General features: G+C 39.3%; 1 protein-coding gene and 1 pseudogene across 19 annotated transcripts in view; one reads left to right on the plus strand and one right to left on the minus strand.

Annotated features, from left to right (window-relative positions):
- Positions 1-18,454, plus strand: part of PARD3 (par-3 family cell polarity regulator) — a 642,797-nt gene that overhangs the window by 208,473 nt on the left and 415,870 nt on the right. The gene's annotated exons all lie outside the window — the stretch shown is intronic.
- On the minus strand, positions 6,945-16,378 carry LOC132421056 (deoxyuridine 5'-triphosphate nucleotidohydrolase, mitochondrial-like; annotated as a pseudogene).

An 18,454-nucleotide genomic window follows, 5' to 3' on the forward strand; every position in this document is an offset into this window, starting at 1 on the left:
ATTGGCTTTACAGCCATCAGATCAGCATCTTGTGTGTTGTTTGGCCGGATGCATGACGGACGTACCAATTGCAAAAACTCTTGGATTAATTTGGTTAATTAATATCTAGATAGAACACTATAAATGAACTACTGTGGGACTTCTATGTGATACTTTCCATTGCAAAAGCAAAAACGCATGTAGGAAAAAGAAAACACACAACTCATGTCTAAAGCCTGTTTTTTTCTTTGTTTTAATATTACACAAGTAAATTTTGCCTTATGTTCCATTCTGCACCACTTTCTCTACCATTTTGGGTCAGATGTTCTCACTGCATTTCCTGAATAACGTATTTACCATACATTTTACTCATTACCCCCCTGAGTTTACACCTTGTCTCCCCCAGGATATCTTTGCACTTGCCTGTCAGAAGGGCCAACTAGTGACCCTGACCTGGTTTTTAAGGATTTTAATCTGTGGAATTAGTCGCAATCTGTGTTTTGTTATAAGATTAAGCCTCTTTGTAGATGCTTATAACGACCTGTATAGAAATGTCCCTCAGGGGTGCTTCATGTTACGTTCACATCATTTTCAAGAAAGCACAGCTCTATCTGTCAATCTCTGAAAAAAAATAGTTCAAAACTTTCTGCAAAGTAGAAAATTTCATTCTGCGCTATGGCATTGACAGGGCTGGGCATTGTTCCCTACCCACACGGCAGGGGGTTGTTGACTGAGCCTTGAAATCCACACCCCCACCCCCATAGTAAGAAGAGCTCCCTCCTTGCTTTATCCTTGGGGTGACCCCAGGATGGATGTTGGATTGTCAACGCTCGTTTCATTGGACTTTGTTTAATCATTGAAAAATCAAGGTTGGTATTTTCCTTTTGATAAAGTGGAAAAATAATTGAATCATGACTTTTTATTTTATTTTATTTTTTGCCATTTAGAAAATGGGACAAGTTAGGAAAAGCCAATTATCATGATAATTTGAATCCTGCATTTTTCGAAGTTTGTCTCCCCCCACCAGACCGGGTGATCTAATTAGTGTTGTGAGCTTACACACTTAAAGAAGGGGACCATTGTCCTTTCGTGTTTGAAAGTGAAGGTCATCCATAATTACCTGAGGCAGAGGTTCCCAGGTGTACTAGGCATCAAAATCACTTTCTAAAAACTCAGATTTTAAGAATCGGGAATAAACTAATTACAACACAGAAGTTGTTAAAGAGCAAGTTGTTTATTGAGTTAAGAAAAATGGGATTAAATCTTTCAATGTTATGTCTTCTATCTGGCCATATGGTCTTCAGTAGTGACCAGATGAAGAACTGTCTTGATGTAATTAAACTAGCTCTCATAATTGGGTATAATTGGACAATAAATTATCTTGGGTTTCTGGCCAGCAATTAATATCACTAATGGTCTAAATTTATTTTAATGCTATTCATTTGACAGACAGTATTGCTTAACAATACTGAGTGGGCTGGAGAGCCAGTTTCCTGAACTTAATCCTGGCTCGTCAAGTTAATAGTCCTGTGCATTTAGACAAGTTACTTGGCTTTTCTGGACCTCAGTTGACCTGTCTCTAAGTTGGGGATAAGAGATGTACCTACCTCGTAACCTTGTTGTAAGAAATGAATGAATTACAGTGAGCATTTGAGAAGTGTTGGTGGTTTTTATTCCACCAATAAATGAAAACTTATCATGTTAATGGCTTGCAATTATAGACTGAGATAATAAAATGTGTTTATCCATTCTCACAGGACATGAGCACCCCAAATATCTACTCAACCTATATGCATGTAATAGAAAAGCCTCTCGAGAGAGAGTGAAACAATGGAGAATCTGCACTTTGCACAATCACATACCCTAAAATAGCGTGTGAGGTTTTGCTAATTATGTAACTCAATAATGTTATGAGGGACCCAGCTCTTTCTTTTCTGTCATCCTCAACGTCTAGGCTGGTTCTTCCCAGAATCGCACAAGCACTGTAGTGGCTCCATCCCACACATTCCAGCAACGTGAGTTCAAAATCCATCCCCAAAGCCCTAGGAAGACTTGATCTGCTGACCTGTGTGCTAGAATTGAGTTCTTTGTTCTTCCCTAAGCAAATCCTGAAAATGAAATCAAATGACAAGAAGTCACATAGCCCATCAGAAACAAACAGATACTGAAAAAATTGGGGTTCGGTTAGTGACGAAGGAGTTTGGCAAGGATATTGAGTAACTAACGTTGTAGCATTTATTAATTATTATTATTTTTGCGGTACGCGGGCCTCTCACTGCTGTGGCCTCTCCCGTTGCGGAGCACAGGCTCCGGACGCGCAGGCTCAGCGGCCACGGCTCACGGGACCAGCCGCTCCGCGGCATGTGGGATCTTCCCAGACTGGGGCACGAACTCGTGTCCCCTGCATCGGCAGGCGGACTCTCAACCACTGCGCCACCAGGGAAGCCCCTGTAGCATTTATTTTTATATTTTAAATAGATAAATAACATTTATTTATGTATGAATATAAAGGCTAACATTTGGGTGTATGCAGCCTACCTACCAGAGGATGAATTAATTGTTATATATATAATTTCTCCTTATAAACTATTAACATCATTTCATGGATAAAGAAGGTCAATAGTCCGAGATGACGGATCCTCCAAGGTGAGCATCAGCTGACAGATACGTGGTCCTCTGAAGTTTAAGCTCTTTCCATTATAAAATGCAATTTCTTATTCCTTTTGGGCATCAGGATATTACATGATGCTCTTAATCTTACCTTATTGTAATGCTGATTTACCTTATTTTTGGAGACAGGTATGACTTTTATGTATATACAGATTCCGTATATAAGACACAGTGTTCGATCTTCTTATATTAGCACAGTTTTTTCCTAATGAATTGACTGTTTTATTAAATAGAAATTGGATGTAGAATTTGTGAAATGCCTCATAATATCTTATGGAGTAATATGTAAGTGCTTCTGTTGAGCCCTGTGGCTCCAGCACGTGTTTTAAACTCTAATTTTCAAGATGTTAAAAACCCCCAAAGAGTCATTGTTGTCTGTCCTTAACATATTACAGTATTAAGTTTATAATCTGGGTAACTAAAAGAATGGTGATACAAAATATGCTTGTATCTAGAAGGTTGAATGATTGCAGTGTCATGGTTAGTATAGAGTAGAATTACCTGGTGTTCACGGAACTAGAAAGATGCATTAGTTGAAGTTCAACAGTGATTCATTTGGTTGAAATTGTTTACGTTCTGCTTGGTTTTGCAAAATGGTTTTAACAGTTATAGAAATGATAGACTTAAAAAAAAAACTTAAATGGTAATCCTCCCTTAAAATTTCTGATAAGAAACTTGGAAGATGGAAAACCGAAATGGACCTATAGAGTAAGCAAGTGGTCCTGGTTGCCTGTCCTCGGAGCAGAGATGCAGTGAGCTCCACCAATGGTCCTAAGTGCGCTTCACCGATTACTAGGCTGTCTGATGGGAGGATGACATTTCAGCATGGCCTCCACCCTGTACCTGGTTTTAATGAATATGATTTTGGATAAGGATAAGTAGAAATTGAAACTGAGAAATCTGATGACACTGGTGCGAAATTAGAGGAAAAATGCAAAGCAGTTGGTAAACTTTTAGCAAGATAAGATTCCAGTCATTTCACCTTTGTAATTGCCATGGTGAATGAAGATTAAGGCTGGAGTAATTCAACGCCTGCAACACAAAATGTTTGGGGTGGTGGTAAAGGGGACATCTCGTTCTCATTCCTCCTCCCACCTCACTGCCCCCAAGATTGGAGACAGAGTGTAATTTGCATCAGAAATTTGCAGTAATCAAGAATATTTCCTGGTCCCTGCCCCTTTCTCAGGATTGGAACCTCAGCTGTTGCTCTCTTAATGTTGAATAGCAGTGCCACCTATTTTTACCACAAGAATTGTTTTTTTTTTTTCCTTTAAAACTTTACCCCAAATAGTGGTTTGACAGAGTCCTAACTTGACTACATGCCCAGAGGGAAAGGATAGAGACTAATTTGACCTCAAATTCTGTTGTTTTGCATGAAAAAGCTGAGTTTGTTGCAAATGCCTCAACACATTCAAAGAGGGCTGACACTTTGTTCCCCTTGCTATCCTTTGGAACTCATGAAAACGTGATTAAAATTTAATACCATTGTCTCAAAAGAAAAAGGAGTAAAAAGAACTTGGGCATGTGTGCTTTCTGCCGTTCCCTAACCACTCCCCCACCCCCAAACCAGATTGCAGGGTTCTGGCCCCATTCTTGAAAGGCTTTGTCTCCCTGGAAGTTTTAAAATAAAGTTCTTGCATCTGTTGACACTGACTTTCAAACATAGGAATTGTTTTTTAATACTAGAGCCATGTATCAAAAAAATTTTTTTATCCCTTATCTTTGACCAGATATCTGGCGTGTTCTGGAAAATTTTTGGTACACCCCTTAGAGAGTTGCTTATTAATTGTTTTGCAGCTTACAAAAGCACTCGGCTGTGTTGAGACTGACAGTATAATTTACACACATACACTGACAAACATTTATATTTGACAGAATAAATTGTACAGTCAGATGTTCATTGACTTTGTTATTTTAAAGCATTTTCTAATTGAAGTATATCTCTGGTTAATGCTACTATGCTATACTGTCTAGTAAAGTAAATTTACTGTATCTTGTGATGTTACATACTTAAGTATACCCTGGTATACCTAGGACAGGGCTGTTTTGTACCCATAAATAGCAAAATATTGTCCTCACTGATTCATGGATTAAAAAGATAAATGTTAAAAAATGCATTAGAAGGGGGAAACCAAAGAAATGAATGTATTTCCATTTAGTAGATCCTTTTGGTCTTCTGTGACATTGTACTAGGCTTGTGTCCTTTCTTCATTATCAAGTCCTATGCATGTAACAACCCCTTAAACTCTTTAAGCATTAGAATTAGAATTAACATATATAAAAGTATTTGCTTTTGGTAAGTATCTGTGGTATCATTAACTTTTTCTGCATGGCCTAGATTTGAACAACAGTTGTTCTGGGTTTGAGAAATATTACTGCTATATGCCAATACCCCAGTATAGAAGCAGATGAAAAAAATATTCAGGATATAGTAAAGTCAGCCTTCTAAAGGTTTGTAAAAAATCTCCCCAAATTCTGTTTTGGACTCTGATTCTTCTTCACGAATCATGGTTAGTTATGGTTTCTCATGTTTAAGTCTTAGAAATTAAGCAATTTCTTTCGCCTGGGAAGCCAAACGTTTACCACTATTTTGAATTACTCAGTAGGACATACTAGATTTCATCATGCACGTAATTAAGGCACATGACCTATGTCAGCTTCTAATTCAAACTTTTAAAATCCTTTACTTTGTAAAAGATATTTTGTTAAATAAGAAAACTCTCTTCACGGACTCATTTTAAATGCCTGTTTCTATACAACATGAAGGATCTCAGTTCAGCTCCCAGGATCGTCTTAAATACACCCATTGTGTTCTTCCTCAGTTTGACAAGCGGTAGAAGCCTCTCGAGTGCGTTTTTGTTGTTACAATCACTTCTGTTCTCATCCAGTGAGTAAGGGCAGGTTATATTGCTGTCCTGGGAGTCGTCCTTTTCACCAGTTATTGCGTGTCTTTCTGTTTGGTGAGTAAGTCTGTTTGTTAAGCTGTGGAATAATGATTTACAGGGGAAATTGTGACATTGAGGAGTGGGCATTCACTTTAAGGAATCTGGACTTGCTGGGATGTTAGAAAGGTAGCAATCTTGTTTTCTCTTTCATTGGTATGTGTCTATTCTGACTGGTAACTGTTGCAACTCAGGTAGAATTTACAACTCAGTGTTTCACTGTTCTTTTAGAAAGTGTTGTGAAAGCTCCAGACGCTTACAGTTTCAAATAAAATTGGGCTTAAAAAACATCTCTGGCTAATTCTGTAGAGTTTAGGACACTTGGCTAAAAATGCGTGGGTACTTAGCAGTTACAGATAAGAGGGCAAGACCCCTAAGCCGTGGGTTATAGAAAATCATAACGAGTTTGTACCAATTAGCCTACAAGCCTTTTTATCTTAGATCATTTGAAAATACTACTTTGTCAATAAGATCAGTTCAATCAGATTGAGCTCTGGTAAGCGGTGCACAATTAGCTGAAGCAAAAAGTAAAAGGCAGAGTGTGGCACCAGTACTAAGAGGACATGTGGACCAAGGACAGAAGAAGGACAAGAGGGAGTGCTTTGGCATAGGGTCTCCAGGAAACGTAAGACTTTGAAAAAAAAGAAAAGTCTTTTAATCCTTTACGAGTTGTTTATCTCAGGGAGAAGGAATAGAAAATGTGTGGGTTTGGAAGCAGCATTTAATGGATCAGTGGTTCCGTGTAACTGGAATAGAAGCTAAGTGTGTATACTTGGGGTGAGCGGACATCGTGGAAGGGAAGCTGTCTTTGCAGTAGGTAGCTTTACACTCTTGCAGATTTCATATTATAGAGTCAAGGGACCGTCCGAAAGAAGGTAGGACTCATTTCTAAGTTACTTAGAACCTGACACTTTGAGGAAATGAGTTCGTAGGCACGATAAATATTTTATCGGTTGTTCTAAAGATCAAGGCAATGATGATAGTTTACAATGTGATTCTTGCCTATAATTCCATATGGCTGATAAAATGAAGCAGAATTTCTGTTAAGAACTATAGCTACCAAAAACTTTGGAACAGCACGCACTCAAATTGGTTTTGGAATAAGCAAGTCATAAATGTGCCTCTGATGTGGCCGTGATAGATCATTTGGGCTGTAGCAATGAGGGATATAATGACTCACTTTTGAGCCATACTTTTGAGCAAAGAGATGTGCAACCCATGTGTCAGTAAGTAAGTAGGAGCTGAGAAATGTGTCCCTACAGGGAGGTGTGTTTGAAAGGTCTTACTTTGTCCAAATCTATTATATACGGTCAGTAATACCACAGTTGTCTGCATCTTTCTTTGATTGAGAAATAGTCTTGGCAAAATAGTAATGATGATGATAATAATAATAATTATATCATGCCTTTTGTATTTTCTAGGTATTCTGATTGGTAATTATTTTCTATGTATGTACTGTATTCTACATGATGTGTTGGGCGCCAAGGATATAAAATTGAATAAAGCACAATTCCTACTTTTCAAGTAGCTGAGTAATTCTTATCTATTTTCTTCCCCAAACTACTCAGAGATAAAATCACATTCTAGTGATAACAGTGACCTACTGTTTGGTGATTGATATTCCTCTGTCCCGAGTGAACCAATGGGTCCATTGAGCATTGCTGTGCTACTGGCTGAGAAGGTTAAACCCACTATTATACCTTCCTTTATCACCCGTGCCTGCTGGTGGGATGGGGTCAGGTACATGTATACGTTCAGAAAGTTTTTGTATAAAATACAGACAGTCTATGAACCAGAAATATCCTTGTCTAGATATTTTCGGGTGGGACATAGAAAAGTGAAGGGCTGTGGGTTAGTAGAAGGGAAAGAGTGTGTTGGGGAGGCTTAGTTATCGCCCTTGAAGTCCATGATTGGAACAGGTATGGACAGAAAAAGCCCAAACATTTTAACTTTGTTCATCTAAATGACCTTAAGCCAAGGGATTGAAGAGTGGTCGCACAGTTACATACGTTAAACCTTCATTGCACATAGGATGTGAGGCTGTATTCAGTTGAGTTTCTTGATGTTCCACATAACAATAACCAAGTGAAGTTAGTGTAAGAAGAATGTAGTTGGGATGGTACCAGAGGAGTTCTTCATAACCTCAACCAGCACAAGAACAGGAACGGGGTCGAAAACGGCATTAGGAACACCAAAAGTCCCGCTTCTCAAGACGTGAATTCTTGCTTGCTTCTGGAATTCTGCTTTATTCTTCCTCCCCTAGAGCAGCTTTCTTTGCCCCTCTGTTTCCATGTTATAATTTGTCTGTCTCACATCCCTAAATGTGCCTTACGATAGTCCCAGCCTCTTTCAGTCTTTCAGTCCCACTTGCAAGTTCCTTGGGGAGATAGTGCAGTTGGTCCAGTTTGGATCAAAAGTCCAACTCTGATCTCATCAGTGTGGCTGGAAGGGGAGGGCGCAGGTGCAGTGATGGTGGCAGTGGCCGTGGGGTTGAAGTAGAACCACTCAGAACACCTGTGTTTACCAGGCGCCCACCCCTTTGGATGGGTGGTAGGAAGGTAGGTGTGCGGGTGAGTGGAGGCGTTTCTCAGAAAATGGGGGATGGCACTGAATTTGGGCATAGTGGCCTTATACGATACATATGATTACAAAAAAGCTAAAACATCTTGAGGATATTAGAAAAAAAATAAGGATAGTGGAATAATAATGCAAGATAAGCGTTCAGGCATGTATATGGTACAAGGCTTTCTAATAGTTAAAGCAAAACTTGAAGTATTCATTATTCTTTGATCCTATAACTTTGTTTTGTTCCTCAGTTATATTTTGACTTAGTTTTTTCCTAGGAGATCCTTTTCCCATACACGCAATATACAAGATTTTGTCTTCTAATTGAATTTTAAAAATATAAGTAAAACTTCCCAACATTTTCTTCAAGTAGAATAGTGGCAGCACCATTCTATTTGAATGGATTGGGACCACAGTCCATGTCTTGAAAGCTAACACTTGAATTACTATTCTTAAAAGACTGCATCTATGTATCCATTTTCAACCAGTTAATAGGTCCTCAAATATTTTACTCAGTGCCTTCGAAATATCTTACTATTAGTTTTCTAGATTGTTCCCCATGAGTTAATGATTTTGGCTATTTTTCTCATTGTGAAAGGTGAAAGAGTCGGTGTAATCTTGATAAAAATATATCAGTTCCTCCTGTTAAAAGTTTTTTGTCCCAGTCTTAAAGCTCAATACTTAAAAAATGGCCCCAGTTCTGTGGGATCCTGATTCCTTATGAAAGGCTGTTGAGTTGTCATTGATTAACTTGGCATATTAAGTTTCTTTCAGTTTATATTAAAATTCTTTTTTTAACTATGGGGATTACTCTGCTTAGAAAGTAAAGTCTTTAAACGATGAAGCATTTATGTTCTTCTTTTTAGATGACTTAAGAAGAAAGCTTGACTTTAAGCCATGTGCCAGACACTCTAACTTTTCCTGTTGTTTAAAAAAGGCCAGCATTAAAAAGTTAGTACAAAGAAAGAACCTAAGCTACCTCTCTTCAGAATTTTTCACATTCTTAGTTCACTGAAAGCATTTGTCAACACCTCATCACTAACATGGAGTGTAAGTTAATGACGCACAAAGTTTAAAACCTCATATTCAGTTAGAAGACCTATTAGTTTTGAAAGCAGTAAATAATAATTGGCATTTACTGAATTTTAGATAGGATCTACGTGTTGTATGTTTGGTTTAGAGTGCGTATAGCATTTTGTGTTATGCTGTGAAACTTGATGTTTCACGTCAAGTTGTAACCTTAAAGTCTCTTCCTGATTTTAATGTGGAATATTTCCTCCCTTTAATTGCTAACATGTTTTTCAAATATTTACGCATGGTTTTTAAAGTGCTAATTGGCACTAGAATAGCTGATGGATGGTAAACTGTTGGAATCAACACTAACTTAAAGCACATCATAGTAAATTTTTGTATCCTGGCCTGCTGGCATTTGTGCATTAAATGCATCCTAGCCTAGCAGTAAAATACATAAAACGGCAGTTTCAGATTTTATCTTTCCAGAGCCTCAGATGCCAGCCACTGGGTATGCTTCGGCAGAATTTGATGGAGTCTTTTGTAGAATTGTAAATGTTACAGTGAGGGTCTTATTTTTTTGAACAGAACAGTGCCTGTTTACGTGTTACAACTCATTTGGTTCAGTGGGGGGTTTAAAAAAAGAATCACCTTTCTTCTAAAACCCAAATACGTGATTAACGTAATCTTTCACGTCTCACTCTTGCTTTTTGTTTCATGCTTGTATTTCTTCCCAAATTTTCTCCCATTGTCATTAGCGTGTTCCATAAAAACACGCCTCCCGGCAGATCGAATGTGTTCCGCTGAGCCAGGCATCCTGCCCCTTCATCTGCTCATCTTCCCTTACCTCTCTGTAGTTTCCCTGAGAATTTGCTACTTATCCAATACACCGTTTTTGCAATTATTCAATTTTTCAGAGACATTTAGACAAAGGCCTTTTCTCCTCGGAATGCAGAACCTGGCCGGGAACTCCAGTCCCCACACCGTTTTCCTGTGTGGCCCCTGGGGATCCGCTCTGGGGACTCGGGTTCAGGGGACCGGAGAGGAGGCCTGGGGTTCCCTTGTCAACCGCGTCCGTGCGGATTCTGACCCAGGAACCCTGTCTGGCGACCACTGTGGCTTGTGGTGAGTTACTTCGCAGCTCTGAACCTGGCTGCTGAGAAGGACAGGAGGGTTGTTGAGTGGTTATTTGCTGCCATTCTCCGAAGTCTTCGCTAGCACGTGGTGAAGTCTGATGACAGTACCTCCCAAGTGTCACTGTCTTGTTGGATTATGTCGCATCGTTTATGGAGCGTCAAGTGTGTGAAGCACTGCTTTATGTAAGGGTGTGGTCATTTCAGTCAGCACTGACGTAACATTGCAGTAGGTTTTCCCGTTATATTCTAATAATGGTTATTTTGACACCTTAAAGGCTTTCTCAGTCCATTTACTGAAGTTCCCTTAAAGCTTTACGTCAGTCGTATGCAAGAGTTAAAATGTCTCTTCTTGGCATAAAGTTTTAATTCTTTTCAGTGGAACCAAAACCTCCTGAACCCCTTTCAGCATCATCTAAAACTTGAACTTCTTCTATTTCTGGGTAAAAAATCCATTCACAAATGAGCTGTGCAATTCCATCACCCTTTTTGACTTCGGACTTTGCCAAAATTAAACAGTAGAACACCAACACTTCCTCTGTAATCTTCAGCTATGACACCAGCCCCTACATCTATGAAGTATTTTGCAGCCAAACCAGAATGTGGAGCTAGTCTCCCATAGCACCCAGAAGGAAGAGCTATCTGAATGTCGGTTTTCACAAAGGCTTTCTCCATAGGTGGTAGTATGGAATCATAGGTGCTGTACAGGTCATAGCCCACGGCACGTGCATACCCCTTGGTCCAGGTGGTGGGGTGCTCTGAGAGCCGGACAAGGTGGAGCTGCATGCTGCCCTCCCCCGCAGGCCGGGCCCACTTGCTGGGGGAGATGACTTGTGCCTCTTGAGAGAAGGGCATGGCAGGGCAGAATGTGAGCCCAAGAGGGAGCGGGGGGACAAGAGAGAGAGAGCAGGGTGAGACCAGCACACTAAACTTGTTTTTTTGGAAGAAAATCCTAATTATTTCTAAATATGGAATGATTGTAAAATATGTAAGCCCCAAGTTGGGACACTTGTTTTTCTTAAGTTTTATATATATATATATATATATATAAAGGGAAAGATTCAGTTTCTCTCTGGTTCAATACGTAAAGATGGAGAGCATTCAGCCATGATGTTCATGTCGCGTGGTGGCGTGAAGGGACCATATCTTCCTGGATGTGCATCTATGCATCCAGCCATAGCACTTACAGGTGCTCCAGCTTTTTCTTAAGGAATCAACAAATGAATCATGACTCATTTCACACAACTTGTGGGATTTCCTTTTAACTAAGTTGGCTTAGACGTGAGAAAGTCCAGCAAAGTTCTCGCCTTATTATTAGGTCATTGGCAATGCTGATTGAAAACGGGGTGACTCTTACTGACGGGAGTGGACCTCTGTCTGGCGGATGGTACCCCTCCTCGAGCTGTCTGGACATGGTCATCCAGAAGAAGCAGAAGTGTGTGCTGGCTCAGATGTCTGCGCTGTCCAGTCTCTGATGCTAGGACCTTCTCACAGGGAGGTCAGAGAACCACAGCAGCTTCCCACATGGAGGAGATGACTGGAAGAGCATGACCCATCCAAAGATAGATACACAATGAAGTTCACTTTTTGAGATAAAATTTGTAACTCTAGCGTTTCAATGAAATCTATTCCTGTTTGAGGATCGTGGGATATCTTTTAAAATAACAAAACCCTTCTAAGTCCAACTCTAGCCAGTGTGTAAATTCAGTGCATTTTAGGAGATACTATAAATGTTCTGTTGCTAAAATGGCGGCCAATGTAATGAAAAAGCAGAGCTGCATCAATGGGAAGCAGGGATGGGCTGGATTCCGACACAACTCCGAGAACCAACTTCGACAACAGCAACAAAACTTACACGTACTGGTCTTACTTTATATTGTGGATTCAAAACAAGAGATTCTACCTCTACAAAGTGAAGGCAGGGGGCTATGTTTTATTTCTTTTCGACTTTATGAGGTGCATCGTAAAATCTTAAGACCTTCAGAAGAGAAAATTATTGAAAGTTACCTCTGTTGTCTTATTTAAATAAGGCTTTGTGGTCAAATGTTCCAGGTCAGAGGGAACCATCAGAGTTCTGTTGAGACAAATCCATAGCGTATCCCAACAGGGCTTCTAGTTCAGAGTTTCCAAGATACTGGATTTTAAAAGATGTCACAATTAACGTGTGGAAAAAACATATTGGCTTGAAGTTTCTATTGTTGGAAGATACCGGCTAAAACATTAAAAAGTGGAACTTTTGAGATGAGAGCCATCTGATGGTTGCAGTTCAGTTTTCCAGCTCCTGCCCATCCTCTTTATCGATGCTTGGGTAGTTTGGTTGGTTGGACTCAGCGGATGGAAGGTCCAATAATGGATATTCCTGGATCATTCTGTTCCCAATAATTGAGACCTGACTATTTCAGATAACCTAACTTCTGAGAGTGATGAACTGGATATAGGACTTGGGATGTGATAGAGACCAAAGAAAAACTTAGGAGGCAATCCTGTTCAAAGTATTTACAAAAATAAAGCCAATCAAAGGTGCCTCTTCTATGACTCTTTTAGTTCTTGGTCTTCAAACCAAAGAGAAGAATGACACTTCCTGTTTGGAAGGCTGGAGTGTTGAGGAGGAGTTTTCATAAACCACTATGTTTAAGGTTAAATTTTAATGCTATTTGGGTAGTGAATTTCATGCTGTTTTAAACATTGGAGAAACTTCTGTAGGAAATGAGATTTAAAAATGAAAGGAAGAGAGGAAGAGATTGTTTTGACTTACAGAAAACTGTTTTCAGGGTTAATCGATGTTACTGCTTTCAAATAGGTTTTTAAAGAACAGGCTGGCTAACTGGTAGAACCTAAAACATCAAATGGGGAGACTTTGTGCTTGATCACTAGAGACTGAGCTGTCCCAGGATGCCGACCCTGTTGTGTAACTCTTGTCACCATCTCATTAGCTTTTAGAGCCCACAGAAGCAAAACCACATTTATCGAGTCTTGGGAAAGTTTTTGTTTAATGTAGGCTACCTTTTCAGTAGTTAATAGAAATGATGATCAAAGTTTGCTGGTTAATTAGCCATTTTAAGCATAGTCATTGCCTGAAATATGTTTTTCCTTTCCACACAGTGTATTTTTTCTCTCACCATTAAACAATATTCTAATTTGAGTTGCCACTTGAGCAATAGGTGTCAGGTTATGCAGTGAGAATAAGACAGCTGTCTGTAGTAATCCATCCGATTGCAAACTCACCTGAGTGCTTCGCGTCCCCTCCCTAATCTTGATGAGCATTTCTAGGTAATATTAAGAGCTAAACATGTGAGTTCCTTACAGAGCTTAAAAGCTATGTGTCTCAGTATAATAAATCTCTAGGTGAATTCTTGGCGGTGATGCATACGTTTCATGTGTGCCGTGATTATCTCCAGTCATAATTATTTAATACACACGGTATGTGTAACATTTGTCTTCCCAAGGGAAAAATGATGTGGCATAATTCTAGCAGATTATTTATGTTGTTTCTGCTTATAATGTTTGGTAAAAAATGCTGTGTATCTGTCTTTGAAACCCCTTCTGTTCTATTTTTAAATGGCTGTATGAAAATAAAGAAACAAAGCAGAGTAAGTAATCTTGTTTCTGCATGTTTCCTCTTATAAATTACTGTGAATTCCTAATGTTCATTGAATTGATCTGCGGATGGGAACTGACTGACGGTGAGGGTGTCCCCCTAACTGTTTGATGAGCAGTTCAGTAATGTTACCTGTTCTATAAATTTGTGCGAAGATTTGAAAGTTTCATTCGCCGTTGGAGACTGGGAAAATTTGTGTTCTTATTATCAAATATTGAATAACTAAATTTCAGAAAAATAACTTATGGAATAAGTTAAAAAATTTAAAAACATTTCTTCCTTTTGTGTGTTTGAAAACTAGACTGCAGGCTAGTAATTTCTTGCCTTTTTAGATAATTTCATCTGTGTTCTGGCAGTACTAAGTGTTTATCTGTCAGGGGTCCTTCTCCATGATGGTCTTAAATTCTAATGTGCTCATTCATTGTGTTGAACCAAAAGAATACATTAAATGTCTAAAATAATATGAAAGAAGAAGAAAACCACTCAGTTAATACAGTGAAAATTAAAGCTATGTATTTATTCCCAGTGGAATCCTGAGACTTATTGATAAAATGAGTATTGGTAATTGCTCTGATCTGCAAAGTATTTATTTTTCTTCTTTGTACAAAAATGTATTCATCTGGTATACTCAGTGTTTTAGTGAGTAATATAAAGTGTTAACTTCAAAATTTAAAACAATTTTTCATAATTACTTTACTATCAATATATGTTGAAAATTCAGTGGGTTCTAGAGGTATAGAACAAGTAATTTATTTATGGTATTTTTTTCTAATTTCATTTTATCATAAATATATATTTTACATTAAAACGTGCTTATAGTGTAAGGCATTGAAAAACAAAGGAGTACAAAGTAGAAAATATATCTCCTGTAATTCTACAATATCAGATGTTTACTACAATATGTTAATATTTTGGGGTGTGTCATTTGTTCTTTCCATGCCTGTGATTATATTTTTTAATAGCTATATTGGTTTAAAATACCTTGGATGTACAGTGATTTATTTAATGCATCTCTTGTGTATAGTTAAGGGTGTTGTTATGAATTTTTGATAGAACTGTTATCAGTGATTTCCCTCTCAACGTCCATGTTCTTAGATTCTCACTGAGATCTTGTCCACGTGTTTCTCTCTGTTGACAAGTGCTTTCCAGCAATGGTGGTGTTTGGCCCATCCCATGAGTTTAAGGGGCCTCAGGCCACTTTGAAAGCTCTACTCCTGGAGTGCCTGTTACCTTCTGTCTCTCACCTCATCCCTTTAGATTGGGGCAGTTGGGATTTTGGTCAGAGATGAGCCAGTTGTGGAAACGTGGCCTTGATTCAGTAACAGGAGATCACATTGTAAAGATCACATTGCGAGATGGGCTACACATAAGTTACTCTTCAAAAAAAAAAAATTATTTATGTATTCCGGCTGTGCCGGGTCTTAGTTGCCACATGCGGGATCTTTAGTTGTGGCATGTAGACTTATTAGTTGTGGCGTGGGAATTCTTAGTTGCGGCACGCATGCGGGAAATAGTTCCCCGACCATGGATTGAACCCAGGCCCCCTGCATTGGGAGCTCGAGTCTTACGCACTGGACCACCATGGAAGTCCCTAAGTTATTCTTTAGTCAAGCAATTAATAAAAATTTGAACTGATGAAAGAGGACTCCAGCGGTTGTCTGAAATTCACACCCTGCCTATTTTTTGAGGAGGGTAGCGTCAACGCATACGGGGCTTTCTACGTGTGATAGAAGACTGAAATTACATCCTGAGGGAAGCTGTCCATTTCCACAAAGCTTATGTGAGTTACTGAGTGGATGAACTTGTACTATGGGAGCAGAAAGGGAGGGACACACTCCTTGCATGCTGTGGGTAATAGTGGTTAACAGTAAACTTTGGCTTCACATGGCTTTGTAGAGTCTCGGTTTAGTGCTTAATATGACTGAGTCAGAGCTGCTCCAGTGTAATGAGAATACCAGTTGCTACATCATGAAATCATCATAAGGGTTAAATGAGCTAAGTCGCTGTCGCTCAGCACAGGACGTCTTAACACTCTAGCTGGTCTTTGTTCTTGTCACCTGCAGATTAGGGCAGTGCTTTGCCAACTTGACTTTGGATTAGAGTTGCCTGGCGGGTTTGGGAAAATAGATTTCTAGCCCCCAGTAAGTCTGGGTGGGGCCTGAGTATTTGCATTTCTACTGAGTTCCCACGTGGTGATGATGCTCCTGGCCAGGGATCACACTTCGAGTACCTCTGGGTTAGGGCATTATAAGGGCAGGTATTATTTTGAGCCAATAAATGATATAACTTTTTCTTTTTGGCCACCTGCATGGATAACATTTAAATCACTTCAAACTTATCATCTAGTCTCATTTTTTTGGTCAAATCTGAATTGTTTTGGATTATCGTAGAAATTTAAAGCTAGAATTACATAGTTACTTTAGAGCTAGAATGATGTAGAATTTTGAGGATTTTGATGGCCTTTAAGTTTATACATAATATATGAGTATGTAATATTATATGAATATATAATATTGGCTTAATTTTAATGAAAGTGGTTTAAGAAAAGTCATTTTCTTTGATACAGACTCTGTATATGTTTCTGATGGATCTGGTTCATTAAAACATGGGATTTGTTTTCAGAATATAAAAATAGATGCAGAATTTAAAACAATATTAGACTGTGAGCTTAAATTTTTTTTTTTTTTTTTTTTTTTTGCTTCCTTGTGAAAAATCTGCAGGGACTAGGCTCCTTTTCACGGCATTATTTCTACCAGATGTTTAAAACAACTGGAATCGTCTTGAGTATTGTCATGAGTTGCCATTGATTGGCCATCATCTGTGAGAATGAAGCTTCACTCATGTAATTTTCTTGATGAGTGCAAGACAGGGGCAGGCACTGAGTGTACGGTGTTGACACACTTAATTTAGTACTCCTTCTGCAAAGCTATTACATTGACTATTAATTGGTCTTCTGATAAAATTTCTGCTTAATGCAAATGATGAAAAAAAATGCACCCTTGGATACTAGCTGCTGCTTCTGAAATAATTCTCATGCCCTGAGATCTCATTAGTGACAGCAAGCACATCCACTTTTCTTTTGAACGTAATTAGATTTCTTTTAAATATAATGATGAAAATATATTAGACTGTGATAAAAAAATCTTTTAAGCAAAATCCTTGACTTAGAACTTTACAGTTTGTTGTAGTTCTGTTGCTTCGTCTCTTTCTTAGCGGTTTGAAAAGCAAAGAGGAGCTTGTCTGCGTTCAATCCTTCACCAGGCTGTGCTTTTCCATGGCAGTGCCTCTGTCAGCAGGCGCGAAACTTAGCAGTTTCAAACCAAAAACACTCCAACTTGCATTGTGGTTTGGAAAGCACAAGTGGTGAATAGGAAGTAGGTTTCTGCTTGTGTTTTCCTGGCTTGGTCTTGTCTCTCCTTTATTTTTCTCTTTCTTGTTCTCCCTTTCTCACCATCTTCTGTTTTAGGATTTTTTAGTCAACTCTAGTAACTTACTCTGGTCGTTTCTGATGATGTGAGAGCTGTCTTATTGTTAAAGTTCTTGTGTGAAAAGTTGTGAAGTTTAAACCAAAAAAAAGCAAAACCTGAAACCAGTGGCTTCTTCACAACGTGTAGAGCATAGGAATTTATTACTTTCTGGTAAAGGATTTACAAATTATGAGACTGTCCTGCCTTGCTCTATCTTTTTATTCATTTGTCACAAAATCCTTTATTCTCTTTCAGTTTCACAACTCTCTGCAGTGAGCATCCGTCATTTTTTAAATTTACTTTTGGCTGTGTTGGGTCTATGTTTCTGTGCGAGGGCCTTCTCTAGTTGTGGCGAGTGGGGGGCCACTCTTCATCATAGTGCACGGGTCTCTCACTGTCGCGGCCTCTCTTGTTGCGGAGCACAAGCTCCAGACACTCAGGCTCAGTAGTTGTGGCTCATGGGCTTAGTTGCTCCGCGTCATGTGGGACCTTCCCAGACTAGGGCTCGAACCCGTGTCCTCTGCATTGGCAGGCAGATTCTCAACCACTGCACCACCAGGGAAGCCCCGTCATTTTTATTATAGGAAAAAAAATTGGAACCAAGTTTTAACTGTGTCCATTGAGAGGCTATGGTTACATTTACTTCTTTTTTTTTTTTTTTAATAAATTTATTTATTTATTTTTGGCTGCGTTGGGTCTTTGTTGCCGTGCACGGGCTTTCTCTAGTTGTGGTGAGTGGGGGCTACTGTTCCTTGTGGTACATAGGCTTCTCATTGCGGTGGCTTCTCTTGTTGCGGAGCATGGGCTCTAGGCGCGCAGGCTTCAGTAGTTGTGGCTGGTGGGTTCAGTAGTTGTGGCTCGCAGGCTCTAGAGCACAGGCTCAGTAGTTGTGGCACATGGGTTTAGTTGCTCCGTGGCATGTGGGATCTTCCCAGACCAGGGCTCGAACCCGTGTCCCCTACATTGGCAGGCGGATTCTTAATCACTGTGCCGCCAGGGAAGCCCTACATTTACTTCTTAAGTATTAGCAGATTCCACTTACAGCAATGCATACGTGGGCCCTGTAGGAGTGACCGTCAGATGGCGTGA

This window comes from Delphinus delphis, chromosome 2 (genome assembly GCF_949987515.2).
Source record: "Delphinus delphis chromosome 2, mDelDel1.2, whole genome shotgun sequence".
Classification (NCBI taxonomy): domain Eukaryota; kingdom Metazoa; phylum Chordata; class Mammalia; order Artiodactyla; family Delphinidae; genus Delphinus; species Delphinus delphis.